The following is a 19407-nucleotide window of genomic DNA, read 5'->3' on the forward strand; positions in this document are numbered from 1 at the left end:
TGTTGATATTGCTAGGTGCCATCGAGTGGGTTTCTGAGTCATTGTGGCCCAGTGTAAAAGGAGAACTTCCCCGATAGGGTTTCCTGGTTTGTAATCTTAATGGAAGCAGTTCGCCAGGTCTTTACTCCTTAGAGCCTTTTGGTGGGTTCAAAAAACTAACCTTCGGTTAACAGCCGAGTGCTCAAACTTGGCACCACCTGGGCTCCTTGGAGCAATGGCAGCACCACAGAATTTGGTAGAAACCTTCCCATAGGCCTTCTCTGAGAGGTAACCCCTTCCTTAAGGACCAAGTTTAGGTTTTATATATACTCATTCTACATAAAGTCTAGATAAGAATTACAGTGCTTCCTTGAGCGGACAACATTGTATATGCCCTCCATAAACAAAATGTGTCAAGGGCAAAGTTTAATATTAAACCAAGGCATTTCCCGTCAGTCCTTACCTGAGAAGGTCTTCGTGAGAATTTCCTGAGACTCTTGGAAAAGGATTTAGTAGACACTGGTTTCTTTTTACCTCTTCGCTCCTGAACAGAAACCTCTGCTAAGAGGTCATGCGTAAAGCTCCAAATGCCTCTTCTTATCCTGAATGTAAGCCGTGTAATAAGACCAGGAACTAGGCATTCAGCTGGGTGAAGAAACCCAGGAGTACTTCCTGTCTTCAACACCTTCCAGTTCCAGCGAAATCCTGTTACAAGTCACTAGATCAGCCCAGGAGCTGGAAGACTGAAATTCCTGGTCCTCTGACAAGTGGGAAGGGCAGGGTGGGGTTAGGCAGAGCCTCCTTGACCATCACTTGCCCCAAGAGGCTCTGGAGGCTGCTTCATGTTATAAGTCAAAGGCCCTTCCAGGCCAGGCACATAAGAGCAGGGGAAGACTTTGTCCATTGAAAGAAAAGATGGGCACAGGAGTGGCAGCTTTTAGGGCACTCAGCATTGGTCAGCTTTGCGACTTCAGGACATCCTGGCCCATGGTCGCCTTCATGACTGGGCCTTTATAGCCTCTTCACCTCTCCGTCCTTCCCAGTTTTCTCCCAGCACCATGAGCTGTGGCTTCTGCTAGTTTCAATGATTTCAGTATTTCAGTAGCTCCTCACCCCACTCAGGGGAGGCAGTTTTGCAGACTGCAGGACACAAATCCACAGTGCTGTTTACGTGTCCTTCAGCAGAAACACTTCCGAGGGTACAAGTTGGCCTCAGAGATTCTGAGACCCATGCAGAGAGAAGCCCAGGGGGAGGGTCACTGGCTTCAGGAAGTGTCAGCACTCTCAGGGTCATGTCCCTGGGGTCATGCCCAACTACAGGAAAAACGAAGTGGGCTCTGAGGCTCCGTGTGCTGACCGTCCAGTACACAGGCCCTGGAAGCCTTGGAAGGATTCTGTCTTACTCTAACCCAGCACTGGGGAAATCCTCACAGGGTAACAGCAGTGATATGCCTGGGGATCTTTATTCTAAAAGTCTCAAAGCAGTTGATACAGTCTTGTGAGGTGGGAGATGAGAAAGCTTGGGACCACCGAGAGAGGGTGGCAAAAGAAGGAAGACTTTATCACTCCCTCTGTTCAAGTTTTTTTTTTTTTTAATTCCAACTGGGGCTCCAAACAGGTCTTTGTTGTTAAAGTTGTATTTCTCTGTGTTAATTTATGATCCTTAACTCAAATCTAGAGTTTCGAGCTCATTTTGATAATTCCTCTTTAGTCTGTGGAGACAGGAGTCTGCCTTCAGCCAGTGGTGAGAGTGGAAGAAATAAAGTCCCTGGTCCAGACTGGGGCAGGCTCTGCTGCTCCGCAAACTAGGGGTGCGGTCCCTGAAGAGCCCTTCTGAGGACAGCACAGGAGGGGCGTCCCGCCTGGAGAAAGGGCGGAGGGGGGTGGGGGATTGCTGTGTGAGCAGTGTGGCCTCTGTGGCTTCGCCTTCTCCTCCTGGAAGTGCAACCTGGGGCCCTTCACGTGCGGAGCCAGAGTCCTAGAGTGACCACAACTCTCCCACCCTTTCTGGGTCACCCTCTGGACCCAAGTCCCCATACGCCTCCTCTGCCCTACTATCCCAGCATAAGCACTGTGACTGGGCTCAGGGGTGTACCCTGGGACTTGACATCGGTAGCCTCAGGCTTCCCCTAGTTCTGGTGGGACCTGTGAGCCTAGCGGGTCTGAGTTCAGGCCAAGGCTGGGTGGGCTGGGACTCTCGCGAAAGGCTCCTGCAGCCAGCTCCTTCCTGATGCACCTGAGATTGTGGTGGGGCAGCCTCCGACCTGGCACCTCCCCTGGGCGTCCCTCTCCACACAGCCCTGCCCAGTTCCCTCCCCCCTCCCGCAACCGCCCAACCACCTCCTCCTGCCTCCTAGTTCTAGAGGAGTGCTCTTTTGATGTCCATTTGCAACTAGCACCCCATGGCCCTGCACGGAGTCAATCCAGCTAATGACCTCAACCTTAACTGCACAACTTTGAAACTGCTAGATAGGTGGGAAATGAACAAAAAAAAAAAAAAGAGGAGAAACACTTAACAACAGTTACAAAAAAAGTTATATGGGACTGTATTCTCACATCATGGACTCAAAGATGCTGGGTTGTATTTTTGTTTGCAAACAAGTCTTAGATAAGGGAATTGGTGCCAGGAAGAGATGTAGAGTCTGACTTTGGAAAAATGAGGGAAAATCTGGGATTGATTAATTGACGTGGATGAGACTGAAAATTGTGATAACAACATAACATTTAAAGATGAAATCCTAGCAGCCTAGAACATGCAGTGGAAATTTTTCTAAGTAGCACCAGAAAAGACCTTAATCACTACACAAAGTGGGTCAGTAGTTCAAGATCTCCCTAAGAAAATAGGAGGCCGAGACCACTTTCATTCAGGTTGCAGCAAACAGGCAAGAAACAGAGCATTTTAATCTTGTGCAAAGTCAGAAAAGAAGAGAAAAAGATGAGATGCTCCTCTACTTCATCCCTAAGGCTAGTTTAATATTGACACCAAATTAGACAAGGATGATAGAAGAAGAGTTACAGGGCAAGCACACCAAGTAACTGAGATGCAAAAACCTACATAAAATACTTGCAAAGGAAATCCAGCAAAGTATAAACCATGTAATACGCCATCATCAAGGGGGTTTATCGTCAGCATGCAAGCTTGAGTGAACATTAAAGATTTAATAATTTAATTCACCATAAGCATAGATGGAAGAAGAAAAGACATGCTCACCTCAAGAGATGGGAACAAAGCAGTTGATAAAATCCAATCACACTGAGAGATAAGGACGCTGAGCAATCATGGACCAGAAAAGGAGTTCCTTAAGTTGGAAAAATACAACTGGCATGATAGTTCATGGGAAAATGTGGGACATTCTCTTTAAAATTAATTAGCATTAAAATAAGGATGCTTTCCCAATTTGAAGACTGGCGTCTGGCATCTTAAACATTAGAAAGCAGCCATCTTAGGTGCATCCATTGGTCTCAACCCACCTGGATCAAAGGAGAATGAAGAACACCAAGGACACGAGGTGATTACGAGCCCAAGAGACAGAAAGGGCCACGTGAATCAGCTACTACATCATCCTGAGACCAGAAGAACTAGATGGTGCCCGGCTACTACCAATGACTGCCCTGACAGGGAACACAACAGAGAAACCCTAAGGGAGCAGGAGAACAGTGGGATGCAGACCCCAAATTCTCATAAATTCATACTTAATGGTCTTACTGAGACTGGAAGGATCCCGGTGGTCATGGCCCCCAGACCTTCCGTTGCCCCAGGAAAGGAACCATTCCCGAAGCCAACTCTTCAGACATGGATTGGACTGGACAATGGGTTGGAGAGGGATGCTGGTGAGGAGTGAGCTTCTTGGATCAGGTGGACACTTGAGACTATGTTGGCATCTCCTGCCTGGAAGGGAGATGAGAGGGTGGAGGGGGTTTAGAAGCTGACGAAAAGGACACGAAAAGAGAGAGTGGAGGGAGAGAGCAGGCTGCCTCATTAGGGGGAGAGTAATTGGGAGTGTGTAGCAAGGTGTATACGCGTTTTTGTGTGAGAGACTGACTTGATTTGAAAACTTCCACTTAAAGCACACACAAAAATATTAAAAAAATAAGGATGCTTTCTATCATTATTTATATTAAATATTTAACACTGGAGGCCCAAGCTAGAACAAAATGACAACAAAAAGAAGGAAAAGCTGCAACTGCTATTACTCATAGATTACAGAAATGCCTCCACGGAAAAATTAACAAACCATTGAAATTAACGCTAGTCAATCATAAATATAAACTAAAAAATAAACTGCATTTCTATGCATCAGCATCAAGCCGACTCTGTTGTAGCTCTTAGTGAAGGCAGAGGACACTGACAAGGAAATAGCAGGATTCAGGTGGGCTAGACAAGGAGGGGAGAACACTATTTTACACCAGGCTTCATGTATAGCCATGGGTATGTGTTAGTCATCTAGTGCTGCCATAAGAAAAAAATAACACAATTGGGTGGCTTTAAAGAACAGATATTTATTTTCTCACAGTTCGGGAGGCTAGAAGTAGGAATTCAGGGCATGGCTCGTGTCTACTTCAGCTTCTAGCAGCTTCCAGCCACCCTTTGCGTTCCTGGCCTTGTAGATTATCTTCCCCTTTGTCTGTCTCCCTCTTCCCCTGTTTGTGTCTGTGTCTATTCTGTTCTTTTTGTAACTCAGAAGGGATTAGGTTTAGGACTCACCCTACACTGGTATGGCCTCATTAAAATAATTTTAAAAATCCCCTATTTCCAAATCAGGTCACATTTATAGGTACAGTAGTTAGGATTTCAACGTACCTTTGGGGTTACACAATTCAGTCCATATAGTACCCTCACAAGATATTCTAGGCTGAGAGTACAAATATGAGCAGCTGAGAGTTCTATTTTTTGTCTATATTAGTTGGCTATCACTTGTCTGAGTCCACCCATATAAACTTTGGAGCAACTTATTATGAAGGACCAGGCCAACCTTTATTAGCCGTGTCCATTATGTGGAAAAACGCACACATTCCCATCACTGAAGCCCTGAGAAATTCATCGATAAGGGTGGAACGGGGTTGGGACCAAGAATTGTTTCATGGCGTTGGTAACATGGCATAGCTGTCAGACATCTACGTGGAGATGGCAGGTAATAATACTGACAGCTAACACTTACTGGTGCCAGGACTCTTGTGAGGGCTTCTCCTCTCTTAAGATACTTGCTCTGCATGATACCCATGTGAGGAATGTATCATTATAAGGCACATTTTACAGATGAAGAACTCGGTACACAGAGTTACTCTGACATTTGAATAGAAGTCATGAACCAGGAGGAGTTGAAATGGATGGAGGTGTAAACATCACATCCTCAGCTACAGACAGACAGCCACCGACTCCCTGAGGCATCCTAGAGAGAGGGTGTCAATAGAGAGAGAGGACTAAGCACTGAGCCTGAGGGCACTCTGACATCTAGAAGTCGGACAGATGAACGGCAGCCAACAAAGCTCTCTGAAGTCCAGTGTGGTTCCTGGAGCATGGTCTGTCCTTTCTCTGGACTGCATTTTACCAGTCCCCCTCCCATCCGCACTGGGTGTCCCCTTCACAATGGCAGGGACAAAGTGTACTTTCACCACTGCGTCCACATGATGTAGACTATTCCTGGCACGTGGAATCTTTATCTGAAATTCCACAGCACATCTCTAGAGGCTCATGTTCTCATAGCTTCTGTCGCCTCTGCAGCCCTTGCTTCTGTCTGTCCGTCTGCTGGGCTGCACCACACGGAACCAGTTATGAAATTCAAGCCCATCTTACACTCGCCAAGGTCCTACTCACACAAAATTTGTATTAGCTTAAAAGAAAAGGTGTGTAGATAAGATACACAAGGGATTTAATTGCAGAAAACAAACCTTAAAATGAAATGGCTGGGAATGGTGGCCTCCCTTTGTAAAAAGGCGTCTCTGTACAGACTACGGGAAAATGCAGTTAAGATATGGGTCATGGGAAAAGGAGCGTTTGTAGCAATCTGGTAATCACTCAGACCACCTGTAAAAATGTTTTCATCCTTTTTCTAATACCTTACACAAAACAAAATTCCAGATGGATAGAATATTTAAAATTAAAATATGCAACCATAAAAATTTTAGAAGTTTTTATTTTCTTTTTATTGATAAAAGAGAAAGACTTTTTAAAAATCCCAAAATATGAAGGCTAAAACTGTTAAGATCTATAGATCTTTGGCATATCAAAAAGTATATGAAGGGAGTAAAAATACAGGCAAAGAGCTGAAAAAAAGCTTGCAGGCTAAGGATTTGAATAGAGATTTCTCGAAATCAGGTGTAGAAACTGTCAACAAGCACAGGAAAAGAAGCGTAACCTCATTAGTCATCAGGGAAATGCAAATCTAAACTAAAGTGCACTATTATTTCAAAACCACTAAGATGGCTAAAATCAACAGGATGGACAAGTGTCGGCGACGATGTGGAGTAGCTGGAATACCGCTGGTGGAAATGTAAAATGATCCAATTGTTTTGGAAAATGGTTTGGCAATTCTGCAGAAAGTTAAACAGAGAATTCCCATACAACACTGCAATTGCACTCCTAGGTCTGCACCCGGAGAATCAAAAGCATGTTCACATACAAACTCACACAGAAGATTCCTAGTAGTGTTATTCGTAACAGCCAAAATGTGGAGAGAACCCACATGTCATGACCTGATAGACAGGATGTGGTATATTCATAGACTGGAATATTACTCAGCCACAAAAAGGCACCAAGTACTGATACATGCCACAACATGGACGAACCTTGAGAACATTACGCTAAATGAAAGAAGCCAAACACAAATGACCGCATCGTGTATGATTCCATTTACATGAAATGTCCAGAACAGACAAACCAACACAGACAGAAGTAGATTAGTGGTTGCTACGGCTTGGAGGAAAGGAGTAATGAGGATGACTGTTAATACGCCTTTATTAACAAGGGCCTTTATTTACGGGGCACTGAAAATATTCTGAAGCTAGACAGTGGTGACTGTTGTGCCAAGTCTGCCCATATACTAAAAGCCACGGTATTGTGCATATTTTCAAAGGCAGTGTTACGGCAGGTGAATTGTATCTCAATAGAAGTATTTGTGATTCCTAAAAGACTAACTTTTCAATTAACATATAGAACCTATAAATCAGTAGGGAAAAAACAATCCAATTTTAAAACGTCTCCCTCCAAAGCAAAGGGAAGGGGGTACATTCCATCCGTACAGCTTATTTTTTTTATCTCTTCATTATTCAACTTCTATTCTCATCTTATGTAACTCTAAATTATACAAATAATTGTCTCCATTTTCCTTATCCCTGTTTTCACTATTTAACTAAATAAAGACAGCAACACAGTGTTTTTTATAAAAACCCACCCACATTCACTCAAATCATTTTTTAGCACTTCTTAGGTGCCAGGTACCAGGATGCTCTGACAAACACAACAGACAAGTTCCTGCCTGCATGGGCCTTGTATTTTTGTGAAGCAGGCAGATGATAAATCAGCCAACCAGCTCTTAATGTAACCTAACATTAAGGAGGGAAACATGTAATTTTGGAGCTATCTCAAGCTGTTGTCTCTCTCACAAAGATTTCTCCGAATCTAGTGAAAAGTAAACACCTCGAAGGAACTCTGTGGGGCCAATAAATGTGAAAAAGCCATTACATTTCAGTTTTGTTTTGTTACTTTCACCTGCTACCCTGTCATTATTTTTTAATAACATGATTATGGAGCTGACATCAAACTCTCACCACTCGGCTGAAAGAAAAAACCAAACCCGTAGCCATCGAGTCAATTCTGACTCAGAGACCGTATAGGACAGAGTAGAACTGCCCCATAGGGTTTCCAGGGAGCAGCTGGTGTTAGGACACAATTCCCTCTTATAAGAATCTGAAGGCTGTTCACTGTGGATGTGGGAGGGACTCAGTAACACTTGCAGAGATTTCCACATGGGTGGGGTGCTCTAGTGTGAGCATCGGGGGAATGGACCCCATGTGCACATTGCATCCTTCTGCAGATTATGACACAACAAACATTCACTCTTCATCGTCCTACATCTTGGAAGAGAACAGAGGGAATTGTTAGGCAGGACCCTTCGAAAATGCAGGGCAAGAAATTTTATTGCAACATTAAATGGAAAATAAAATCTTCCTACGTTTTTCCTCCTTCCCTACCTCATTTCAAGGAGATAGCTGGACTCACAGTGTTGAAGCCCTGAAACTTCAAGACTCTGAAGAGTCTGTGGTAAAAGCCTCAGCTCACTGAGGTGATCACACTGAGTGAACCGGAGCCCAGGGGAAGAGTGACAGTCAGATAGTAGGGTCCTAGACATTGGGAAGGGGTAGGACCTCCTTCTTGATAGTGCCCTGGAGGGGGTTACAGCACCTCAAAGGCTGATGCAGGCACATAAGTAGACAAACCCTATTATGCTGTTGACAGCCCCACCAAGGTTCTCATGATCCAGCTGAGAATGGAAACAGCAGAACGAATGCTTCTAGAGAGATCACCCACATACGCTGAGGCAATGGGTGTGTTCAAGGTCTTCTCCAAGCACTGGTCCTTCATTAGACCCTGGGAATCATTGCATATCTGGAGGAGGGAGTACCCTAAAAGTAAGTGAGGTTAAAAACTCCCCTCAATTTTGTAAGCAGGTAGTTCTGAGCCTCAATTCATTTTATTTTTTAAAAAATCATGCTTTTATTCATACATGATTTTGTGCAGACTCGCACATAAAATTCGTATTACTCATTCATGCATTAAGTCAACAAAGATTTCCTGTATAAACAGCTACATGTCAGACCCTAGGCCAGATGCTCTTAGTGATGAAATGACTTACAGAAGCTGCCTCACTGCCTGGTGAGAGAAACGGCCAAGTTAACAGGTGTATCAGTCACGTATTGCTGTGTAACAAATGACTCCAAAAGGTAGTGTCTTAAAAAAACAACCATTTACTAAGCTCACAATTTTTCAGGTTGTCAATTTGGGGTTCTTCTGATCTGGGCCAGCCACAGCGGCTCACAGCAGGGCTTACTCATGTGTCTACAATTTGATTCCAGGTCACCTGCGAGCCAGTTTCATAAAATCAACTCAGGGAAACCGCTGGATCCTCTTTCCAATGGTCCCTCATCATTCAGCAGGCTGGCCTGGGGTCACTCCCACAGGTTCTCAGGGTTTAAGAGCAACAAAAGGGCAAGACTCAATGTAAAATCTTTTCAATTCTCTCCTTGTATCATCTCTGCTACTATTTCAATGGCTGAAGCAACCGTAAGGTCGGCCTTCAACAGGTAGAAGAAGACTCCTACTGCTAATGAAAGGTGCTCTGGAGTCTCATAGAAGGCGTGGGCACAGAGAGAGGAAGAATGTGTAGTAAATGCAATTGTGTTTTATGCTGCAGTAAAGGGTTTCCTGGGTACAATGGAGTACAGAGCAAGAAGTGGACTCATCTACCAGGAGAAGATTCAGGCAAGACTACAACCAGGAAGTGATGCCTGAACCAAGGTGGGAATATGACTGAATAGTTAAGGGGTGAAAAAAGGCCGAGCATCCAGGAAGCCTCAGGTATTTTCCAGAGGCTTCAGTAAAAGGGGAGGGATGGCTTGATGAGAAAAGTCTGAGGAAACAGGCTGAAAACACTGGGGCATTTGTTACATTTGTGAACAGGCACAGATTATCTTTTGTTCTATTGTTTCCCTACCATTCCTGCCTCTTCTCTCCTTTGGGGTCACACAAAACAAGCCCCTACCATCCCCATGTGGAAACTTTTATTTTCCTTGGAGAAGACTCCTCCTTCCTCATCACCACCCCAACCTTCTTAATTTCCTCCTCAAATGGTCTCCCCATTTGCTGCTTTCTCTTCTAAATGGCCTCCTAAACAAAAGCAGTTCCCCAAGTCAACTCCCAAACTTCCCATTCTGACTGACCACAAAACTCCTGAGTCTTAGGGCTTCTTGGTGAAGTCATGAGCCTAATCTTTCCAATGGGGACAGTTTTCTTCACCTTCACGCTTCACCAGGGAGAGTAGGCCAGCAGACGGGAAGGGAGAGAACATCTCCTAGTCAGAGAGCAGAGCCTGTGTGAAGCCTCAGAGGCTAAGGAGACCTAAGAGTGGCTCAGAGTGGACATTTTATAACCAGAGCTGGAGAGACATGATTCCAACAGAGTCAAATGAGAGGACTGGGAGAAAGCAGCTGCCCATGATACTGTTATCATTCCCTGTGCTCTCTTTACCCACCAGGGGATAGTAACCCCTTACACGGCACGGAAAAGTTGCAATTCATTTTTAGTATCTAATCTCCTTCTTCCCACATTGGCACTAGCACTTCTCAAGTGCCTACCTGACAGTTTCATGTTTTTCTGGTTGCCCTGTTTAGCTTCAAACTGGGCCCATGGAACTCAGCACTGTCAGCAATGATGTCACACAGGATTACGGAAGCCTTGGTGCTAACTCAGATCTCAGCTGCTTTTTGAAAAGGGTGCCGATCTCAGGTCTTGTGGGAGAGAAACCTTAGCTACTGAATCAAGGAAATTCAGGAGCAAGCCAGAGTCCCCAGGTTATCAAAGGGTCCTGCTGGGAGAAGGGATAAATGTCCTTCAGAGACCATTATGTTTGGACATCTTCACCCAGGCAGGATGAAACAGTGATACACGAGGAAAAGGCCTTTCTCTAAGACTGTAGATAAAGATGAGGAAAAATCGACCCAGATTGATGAGTGCTACAGAACAAAAGCTCTGACTTCCACCAGAAAAGAGAGCCATGGTAGGACAAGATGAAGGATTTGGGATGAATGGATAAGGTCATAAGGAAGATTCTCCTGAGAAAGCACTTTCTGTCATTTAGTAGATAATTAACCAAAGTTTATTTTGTCAATAAGAAATGTAGGAATAAATGAGGGATGAAACAAAAGAATTCAATTGTAAGTTTGAGAGCTTTCCAGAATAGCTGCAGACAAGGCACTCTTTTGTTCTGGATCTGAACATGATGGAAGGGAAGGAAGCCAGTGGGCAACTGGGGCAGAGAGTATAGGATGGTGGAAAGGGTGGGTAGGAAGAAGCGTACTTCATTATTATATTTTCTACTGAGATGGAATTAATATACCATGTGAAGAACTAAGGAAATTATTCAGGAGGTTCTGGGAGTAGTAGGTTGAAGAGCCCAGAACCCATATCATTGAGGGCAGAAGAAGGGCTGTAGACTCCTTCCTAGATCCAGGAACTCCCCTTCCCCTCCTGTGTCTCCTGCCCACCTCCCTCAAGAGCCTAACAACCCCTAACCACAAACATGGCTACAGGATAGAATTTTTTATTTTCCTACTTTTCTCAACCTGAGCTTCATCTAGGATCAGTCATGTATCACTCTTTTCAGGCCAGTTTTGTTGCCCTCCCCACTACTATTACCTCTGCTGTCCTCCTCCACCCAGTGCTGCCCTCCACTGACCCTGCTTCCTGCTGCTTCCTGCTTTTCTGACTGGCCTCTAATACCCTTTGAGAGATCCCCCACCCCATCTTCTGTCTGTCACTGGAGCTTACATTCCCCTCCCAAACTCCTTCTCTTTCTTCCTTAACTCGCCAATCATTCCCTCATACTCAGAAAAATACTGACCCTTATGCTGACATATTCAAGCCCTGCCCCCCGCCCCCCCCCCCAGGAGGCATGGTTGTGATTTGGCTGCCCTCAGTCTAACCAACACTGAGTTCCTGGTCAGCATCCTGGAGTCCTGGCAAGAAGAGCCAGGTACCTCCAGGAGCATATGGAGGAGGAGACAGGGGCTGAAGAGGCTACCACACCTACTGGTGCTGCTACACATGTGGGAGACCTGGCTGCAGAGGGTGCAGGCATGGCCTCAAAGTCAAAGGAGAAAGCACATGAAGACATGCTAGGACTCTCAGACTGAGAGAAGCAGGATGTGTGGACTGCAAAATATGCACCCTTCAGGGAAGAACTTCATTCAGGCTTCTTAAACCCACCTCACCTGGAAGATCCATCCTTTTAGCCTTGTGCCCCTTCCACGCCCCCTCTAGTACATGGAGAGATCCAGCCCCAGAGCACCAGGGTGGAAGAAGCCCCAGGATAGCTGTCCGAAGACATGAGGTCCACTCAAAAGCCAAGGAGAGAAGAGGACAAGACTCACCTGCAGATAAGGTCTCGGGGCCCTGAGAATGAGCACAATGTTTGTAAGGGAAGAGAAATGGGATTTCAGTGGGACATGGAAGTCTGAGAAAGAGCCTCTGCAAAGGTAGCTCTAAGGGAGGTGTGATTGTGAAGGTGGGCTGGTCACTGAGTTCTTTGTAGTACAAGGTACCAGACAGAAGCCAGACTCTGGGGGGAACCTGCCTGCCGGTGAGCAGTGGGCATAAAACCCTAAACCAGTGAGAATCGAATCCCTTCCCAGCAGCTTCTGCACAGATCAGTGATGTTTGCTTGGTCTTTCTCTTTTCTGTGGTCTAACCTGATCTGTCCTGAGATCAGAGAGTTGGAATAGAAAAGCCTGACTGAAATGAAATGAGCAAAGAGAAGACAAGGCCTCCTAAATCTGGTGAAAACAGAACACAGATAACCAAAGGTGAGGATGGGAAGAAACAGATTGAGTTCCAAGTCCCATCCACAGTATCCCAGGGCCTGGGAATCCCTGGAAGTGCCAGAGGTGTGTACTCCCTGGGAGATGCGACCCCAAGTGTCAGAGGAAGCCCTATGGAGCAAGGAAAGGAGGGCAGGGCCTCTAGGATGGGCACTTCCATACAGGCTGCCCATGTGAATTTCTCAGAGTGACCGTGACAGATCCTGAGAGGGAGAGTTTGAGGCAAAGGAAAGTAAGTTTTCTGAAGAGGGGTGAATTCCACAGTCTCCTGATAATGAAACAGAAATCCTGTCCTGCTCAGAGGTACTGAGTAGGAGGGATTGTGAATTCCCATCCTGCACAGAGGCTGGCTGGGAAGTTTGACTGTCTAAAGACAATGTGGCCAAAGTCTTTTTTATCTTTCAAAGATATATCTTTAACTTCCTGCAAATTCAATCCTGGAAAAAAGCCTAGAATATACAAGTGTGGGTTTTTCAGGAGAGCAACAAGGGGAGAAGGTGATAGTGGCATATCAGAGAAGGAGAACAACAGTCTAATAGTCCCTGTGTTACTTAATGAATCACACATGGTGTCCAGCATTCTTCCTTATCTGTAGACATGTAAATGCAGTAGATGTTTTAGCAATAACTGAATTAATCCTCACAGAATTCGTTTTGGCCATTTCCAGGTACAGAGACCAGAAGAAGTCATTAGTTACAAGAGCAAGCAATAATTCGCTGGTCTGAATTTTGTTCAATTTCTGTGTTTGCCCTTCATAGATGGATAAAAGTCTCTGAATCTGGCATTGAAGACAGTGTTTTCTCTATTGTTATGGATTGAATAGTGTCCCCCAAAATGTGTGCCCACCTGGCCAGACCATGATTCCCAGTATTGCGTGGTTGTCCTGCATTTTGTGATCTGATGTAATTACTTATGTGTTGTAAATTCTAACCTCTGTGATGTTAATAAGGCGGGATTAGAGACAGTTAGGTTAATGAGGGAGGACACAATCTACAGGATTAGGGTGAGTCTTGAGTCAGTCTCTTTTGAGATACAAAGAGAAGAGTGAGCGGAAATGAGAGGGACCTCATACCACCAAGGAAGAAGTGCCTGGAGTGGAGCACGTCTTTTTGACCCAGTGTCCACACGCTGAGAATTTCCTAGGCCAGGGGAAGATAGATGACAAGGACCTTCCCCCAGAGCCACAAAGAGAGAAAGCTTTCTCCTAGACCTGGTGCCCTGACTTCAAACTTGTTGCTTCTTAAACTGTGAGAGAATAAGCTTCTGTTTGTTAAAGCCATCCACTTGTGGTATCTCTGCTATAGCCACACTAAAAAAAAATAGCCACACTAAAAAAAAAAACTAGATAACTAAAAAACACATATATAAAATAGTAAAAAAAAAAAAAAAAGTTTCAAATACACACACATACACGTATGATGTTATTAAACTTTAAAAGCTTTTACATTCTTATAACACATTTAACAATAGAGATTTGTATATAGAAGTTTTAATAAGAGCCATCCCCACATAAGTATATTGTACCTGCTCCCCTGAAGTGTCCAGTGTCCAAAGATACATATGTACCGTTTTACACACTTCTTTTTGCCGGGACACGTGTAAGTACATTCATTTCTTTGTTTTTATGGAAATTAGGTCACACTCTACCCATGTTTTTCTCTGAATCACTCTTCACTTGGTCAATATCATGAGTCAGAATCAGGCCAGGGGCTGACTGCAGAACAGATGATCAGTTGCTCATATTCACGTTCAAGTTGAAGCTGAAGAAAATTAAAACAAGTCCATGAGTCAAAGTATGCCCTTGAGTATATCAAACCTGAATTTAGAGAGCATCTCAAGAATAGATTTGATGCACTGCACACTAATGATCGAAGACCAGATTAGTTGTGGGATGATAGCAAGGACATCATATATGAAAAAAACAGTCATTAGAAAGACAGGAAAGAAAGCAAACACCAAAGAGGATGTCACAAGAGACTCTGAATCTTGCTCTTGAATGTACAGTAGCTAAAGAGAATGGAAGGAAAAATAAAGTAAAAGAGCTCAATAGAATACCTGAAAGGGAAGCTGGAGAAGACAAAGTATGATAATATAATGTGAACAGATCTGGAGTTAGAAAACCAAAAGGGAAGAAAACACCTGGCATTTCTCAAGCTAAAAGAACTGAAGGAAATATTCAAGCCTCTAGGTGCAATACTGAAGGATTCTATGGGCAAAATATCGAACAACAGAGGAAACATCAAAAGTAGATGGAAGGAATACACAGACTCAATACACCAAAAACAATTGGTCGACGTTCAACCATTTCAGGAGGTAGCATAGGATCAAGAGCTGATGGTACTGAAGGAAGAACTCCAAGCTGCACTGAAGCTATTGGCAAAAAACATGGCTCCAGGAATTGATGGCGTACCAAATGAGATGTTTCAACACACGGACGCAGTGCTGGAGGTGCTCACTTGTCTATTCCAATATATTTGGAAGACAGCTACCTGACCAAATGACTGAAAGAGATCTATATGTGTGCCCATTCCAAAGAGAGGTGGTCCAACGGAATGCGGAACTTATCGAGCAATGTCATTAACATTACATGCAAGAAAAATTTTGCTGAATATAATTTAAAAACAGTTGCAGCAGTACACAGACAGGGAACTACCAAAAATTCAAGCTGGATTCAGAGGAAGACATGGAACGTGGGATATCATTTCTGATGTCTGATGGATCTTGGCTGAAAGTAGAGACTATCACTAAGATGTTTACCTATTTTTGTTTACTATACAAGCACACTCAACTGTGTGGCTCATGACAAATTGAATAGCTTACCAAAGAATGGGAATTCCAGAACACTTAACTGTAGTCATGCAGAATATCTACGTAGACCAAGAGGCAGTCATTTGAGTAGGGCAAGGGGATACTGTGTGGTTTAAAATCAGAAAGTTGTGTGTCATGGCGGTATCCTTTCACCATACTTACTCAATCTGTATGCTGAGCAAATAATCTGAGAAGCTGGTCTGTAAGAAGAAGAACATGGCATTAGTTTTGGAGAAAGATTCACTAACAACCTATGATATGGAGCTGATACGACCTTGCTTGCTGAAAGTAAAGAGGACTTGAAGCAGTTACTGATGAAGAGCAACCACTACAGCCTTCAGTATGGATTACACCTCAACATAAAGAAAACAAAAATTCTCACAACTGGACCAGTAAGCAACACCATGATAAACAGAGAAAATACTGAAGTCATCAAGCATTTCATTTAACTTGAATCCATAATCAATGCCCACAGAAGCAGCAGTCAAGAATTCAAACAATGTATTGCATTGGGCAAATCTATTGCAAAAGACCTCCTTAAAGTGTTGTGAAGGAAAGATGTCACTTTGAGGACTAAGGTGTGCCTGAGCAAAGCCATGATATTTTCTATCACCTCACATGCTTGAGCAAGTTAGACAATGAATACGGAAAACCAAAGAACTGATTCATTTAAAATATGGTGTTGGCAAAGAATACTGAATATACCATGGACTGCCAGAAGAATAAACAAATCCATCTGGGAAGAAGTACACCCAGAATGCACCTTAGAAGCAAGGATGGCGAGACTTCGTCTCACGTGCCTTGGACATATTTTCAGGAAGGACATGTCCCAGGAGAGGCTCATCATGCTTGGAAAAGCTGAGGGTCAGAAAAAAAAAGAGGAAGGCGCTCAACAACATGAACTGACACAATGGCTGCAAGAATGGGCTCAAACATGGCAATGATTGTGAGGATGGTTCAGGATCAGGCAGTGTTTCATTCTGTTTTACACAGGATCGATGGCCTCTAAGAGCCACAACTAACATATGTAAGCATATGTGTGTGTGTGTGTGTGTGTGTGTGTGTGTATACCCATTGCCGTCGAGTCGGTTCCAACTCATAGTGACCCTACAGGACAGAGCAGAACTGCCCCACAGAGTTCCCAAGGAGCGCCTGGTGGATTCGAAATGCTAACCTTTTGGTTAGCAGCTATAGCTATTAACCATTATGCGACTAGGGTTTCCATATAAAAAAAAAAAATTTATGTATATATATATATACACACATATATATATACACACACTTTTTTTTTTCATATATATGTGTGTATATATATATTCTGTTCACCAGTTTTGCATCTCTAGAGATCCCAGGCTAAGATATTTGGTACCTACAGTGGTTCCAGAGGAACCAAATCTTAAGGACGAGTTTTTTGAATTGATTCTCAAGTCTGGCTAATCTTAAAGGCACTGATGACTGTCTCCAGTAGTAAATAGGCTATTGCTAATCCATGGTGGGAGGTGACAATAGAAATACGCAAAATACTACTACCACTGGATCAAATATTTGTGAGAGACAAGGCTCTGCCTGATTACATATTTGATACTTTTCTATAATTTTGTCAGAATAAGAATAATAAGGAAGCTGCTTGGTTGGTCCTGCTTTTGGAGCCACACTGGTGAATGAAAGAAATGGGCTCAAAGCTCAAGCACCACATACAAGACCTGAAAGCTGCCACTTGTGCCCAGAAAGAAAACCATATTTCTTATAGTAACAAGGCTAATGCTGCCAAAAATAAACTCAGATTCTTATCATAAGAGTGACTGAATTAAAGCGCCAGTTGAATATCCAACCTCAAATGGTTTCTGAAGTTAAAGTAAGGGCACTGATTGGGAAGAAATGGGATCCTGAAACTTGGGATGAGGACATATGGGCAGATAGTCAGGAAGCGGGGGACAATGAACCTCCAATTTCTGTTGAATCGCTCTTCCTAACAGAACCAGACCTCTTACTCCCATCTGAAGAGATTCTCTAACTCTGCCTGCTAAGGCACCCTTCCCAGTAAAACAATTATCCCTTCCACCTCCATCTGATGAGATTACCCCAGCTGTGCCTGAAGTGTCTTGTTTGAGTTGTCTCCTGGGGTGGTGTCTGGGGCATTGCCTGGGGCATCACCTTAGGCAGATGCCTTATAAGACACGGCTGAACATCCCACTGCCACTGCCCATTTTTGCTTCCAGACCTATACCTAGGCTTCAGTCCCAACAAGCCCCAAAAGGTGAGCTATGAAGTGTGACCCAGGAAAAGCTATGCTAAACTCCAAAAGAACTGCTTGATTTTTCTAATATATACATACATACAGAAACCTGGGGAATATGTGTGGGAATGGCTATTATGGCTGTGGGATAACAGTGCAAGCAACATAAAGGTGGATTAGTCTGAGTTTATTGATATAGGCCCAGGAAGCATAGATTCTTCATTCAGTGTTTCAGCTTGAGAGGTTAGAAAAGGATCTCATAGTTTATTTGGCTGGTTTACTGAAGCATGGATTAAGTGGTGGCCTAAAATAAATCAAGTGGAAATGGCAGATCTGCCATTGTATACTGTAGGAGAAGGTATCCAAAGGCTGAGGGAAATTGGCATGTTAGAATGGATTTATTAGGCTGGACCCACAGACCCACACACGGAGTGCCCAGAGGGCTCTCTTTTTACCACAGCAGTGAGGTCCAAATTTGGGAAGCAAGCCCCAGCATTATTGAAGACTTCTGTGGTTGCTATTTTATGTAAGTAAGAGTCCACAGTGAGAACTGCCCTAACTGAATGAAGACACCTAACTACAATGCAGTTGACTGGACCCCATGGTGGTAGCAGCCAAATGGTAGCACTCAATCAACAAAGACAAGGTGGGTGTGGTTACCATAACAGACAGTAGAGTCAAAGCAGTAATCAGAACAGTCTGCTCGCATGGATTTATGGCATTGGCTACTTAGTCATAGTGTCCCTGGGAGTGAAAGAGCTGGGAAATGTACATCTCCTGGTACCTAGCGTCTTAGATATCCAGTGCTCCTGTAACAGAAACACCACAAACGGATGACTTTAACAAAGAAAATTATTCCCTCACAGTCTAGAAGGCTATAAGTCCAAATTCAGGGTGCCAACTCCAGGGGAAGCCTTTTTCTCTCTGTCACTCCTAGGGGAAGGTCTTTGTCACCAATCTTCCCCTGGACAAGAAGGTTCTCAGCACAGGGATCCTAGGTCCAAAGGATGCACTGCTCCTGACACTTCTTTCTTGGTGCTACTGAGGTCCCCCTGTCTCTCTGCTCTTTTCTCTTTTATATCTCAAAAGAGATTGACTTAAAACACAACTTAATCTTGTAGACTGAGCCCTGCCTCCTTAACATAACTGCTTCAAAACCTCGATCATTAACATCATAGAGGTATGATTTACAATACATTGGAAAATCACATCAGCTGACAAAATGGTGGATAATCGCACAATACTGAGAAGCATGGCCTAGTCAAGCTGATATATACATTTTGGGAAGACAGAGTTTAATCCGTAACACCTAGTATGCAGCTATCAACCTGTTAAAGCCTTTTTCTCCATACCTGTTTCAAAGTATCACCCGAAACAGTGTGCCTTCTCTCTGACCTAAGTATAAGGACCAAATAATGTACAGGAATCTCTGTTACATTTTCTCCATCTTACCATTATTTGGCCTCATACACAGACCCAGTCACTTAATTGCGCAGCAGAATGAAGAGATTAAAGCCCCAACATTTTTGCCAGTGGACCAGGAAGGTAGCTGCTCAGACATCAGAGAGCCTCAGAGAGACAGAGACCAGGCGGCTCAAGAGAGGGATACCATAAAGTTGTTTTTCATACCCCTCCCCACTCCCACAGTTGCATATGCTTTGCTCTGACCCTAAGAAGTAGATCAATCCTTTGAGAACTGCATTATGGGTTAGAACACCAACAAGGTCCCAGACTGAGTGACACTCCCATAGATTACATCCAAATATCACTGCAAAGTCTTCAAAATCTGAACT

At 43.9% G+C, this 19407-nt stretch overlaps 1 long non-coding RNA gene across 3 annotated transcripts in view; it reads right to left on the reverse strand.

Annotated features, from left to right (window-relative positions):
- LOC135229916 (uncharacterized) overlaps positions 1–19407 on the reverse strand; it is a 313351-nt gene that overhangs the window by 273666 nt on the left and 20278 nt on the right. The window contains exons 3-5 of one of the 3 annotated variants that reach the window (XR_010320584.1): positions 14095–14330; positions 3686–3868; positions 1546–1841 (exon numbers count right to left, since the gene is read on the reverse strand). The exons of the other annotated variants lie outside the window; for them this stretch is intronic. This is a non-coding gene — a long non-coding RNA (uncharacterized LOC135229916). Of the gene's footprint in view, positions 1–1545; positions 1842–3685; positions 3869–14094; positions 14331–19407 lie in introns of those variants that run through there. 3 annotated transcript variants of the gene reach the window in all.

Source organism: Loxodonta africana, unplaced genomic scaffold (assembly GCF_030014295.1).
Source record: "Loxodonta africana isolate mLoxAfr1 unplaced genomic scaffold, mLoxAfr1.hap2 scaffold_62, whole genome shotgun sequence".
Classification (NCBI taxonomy): Eukaryota; Metazoa; Chordata; class Mammalia; order Proboscidea; family Elephantidae; genus Loxodonta; species Loxodonta africana.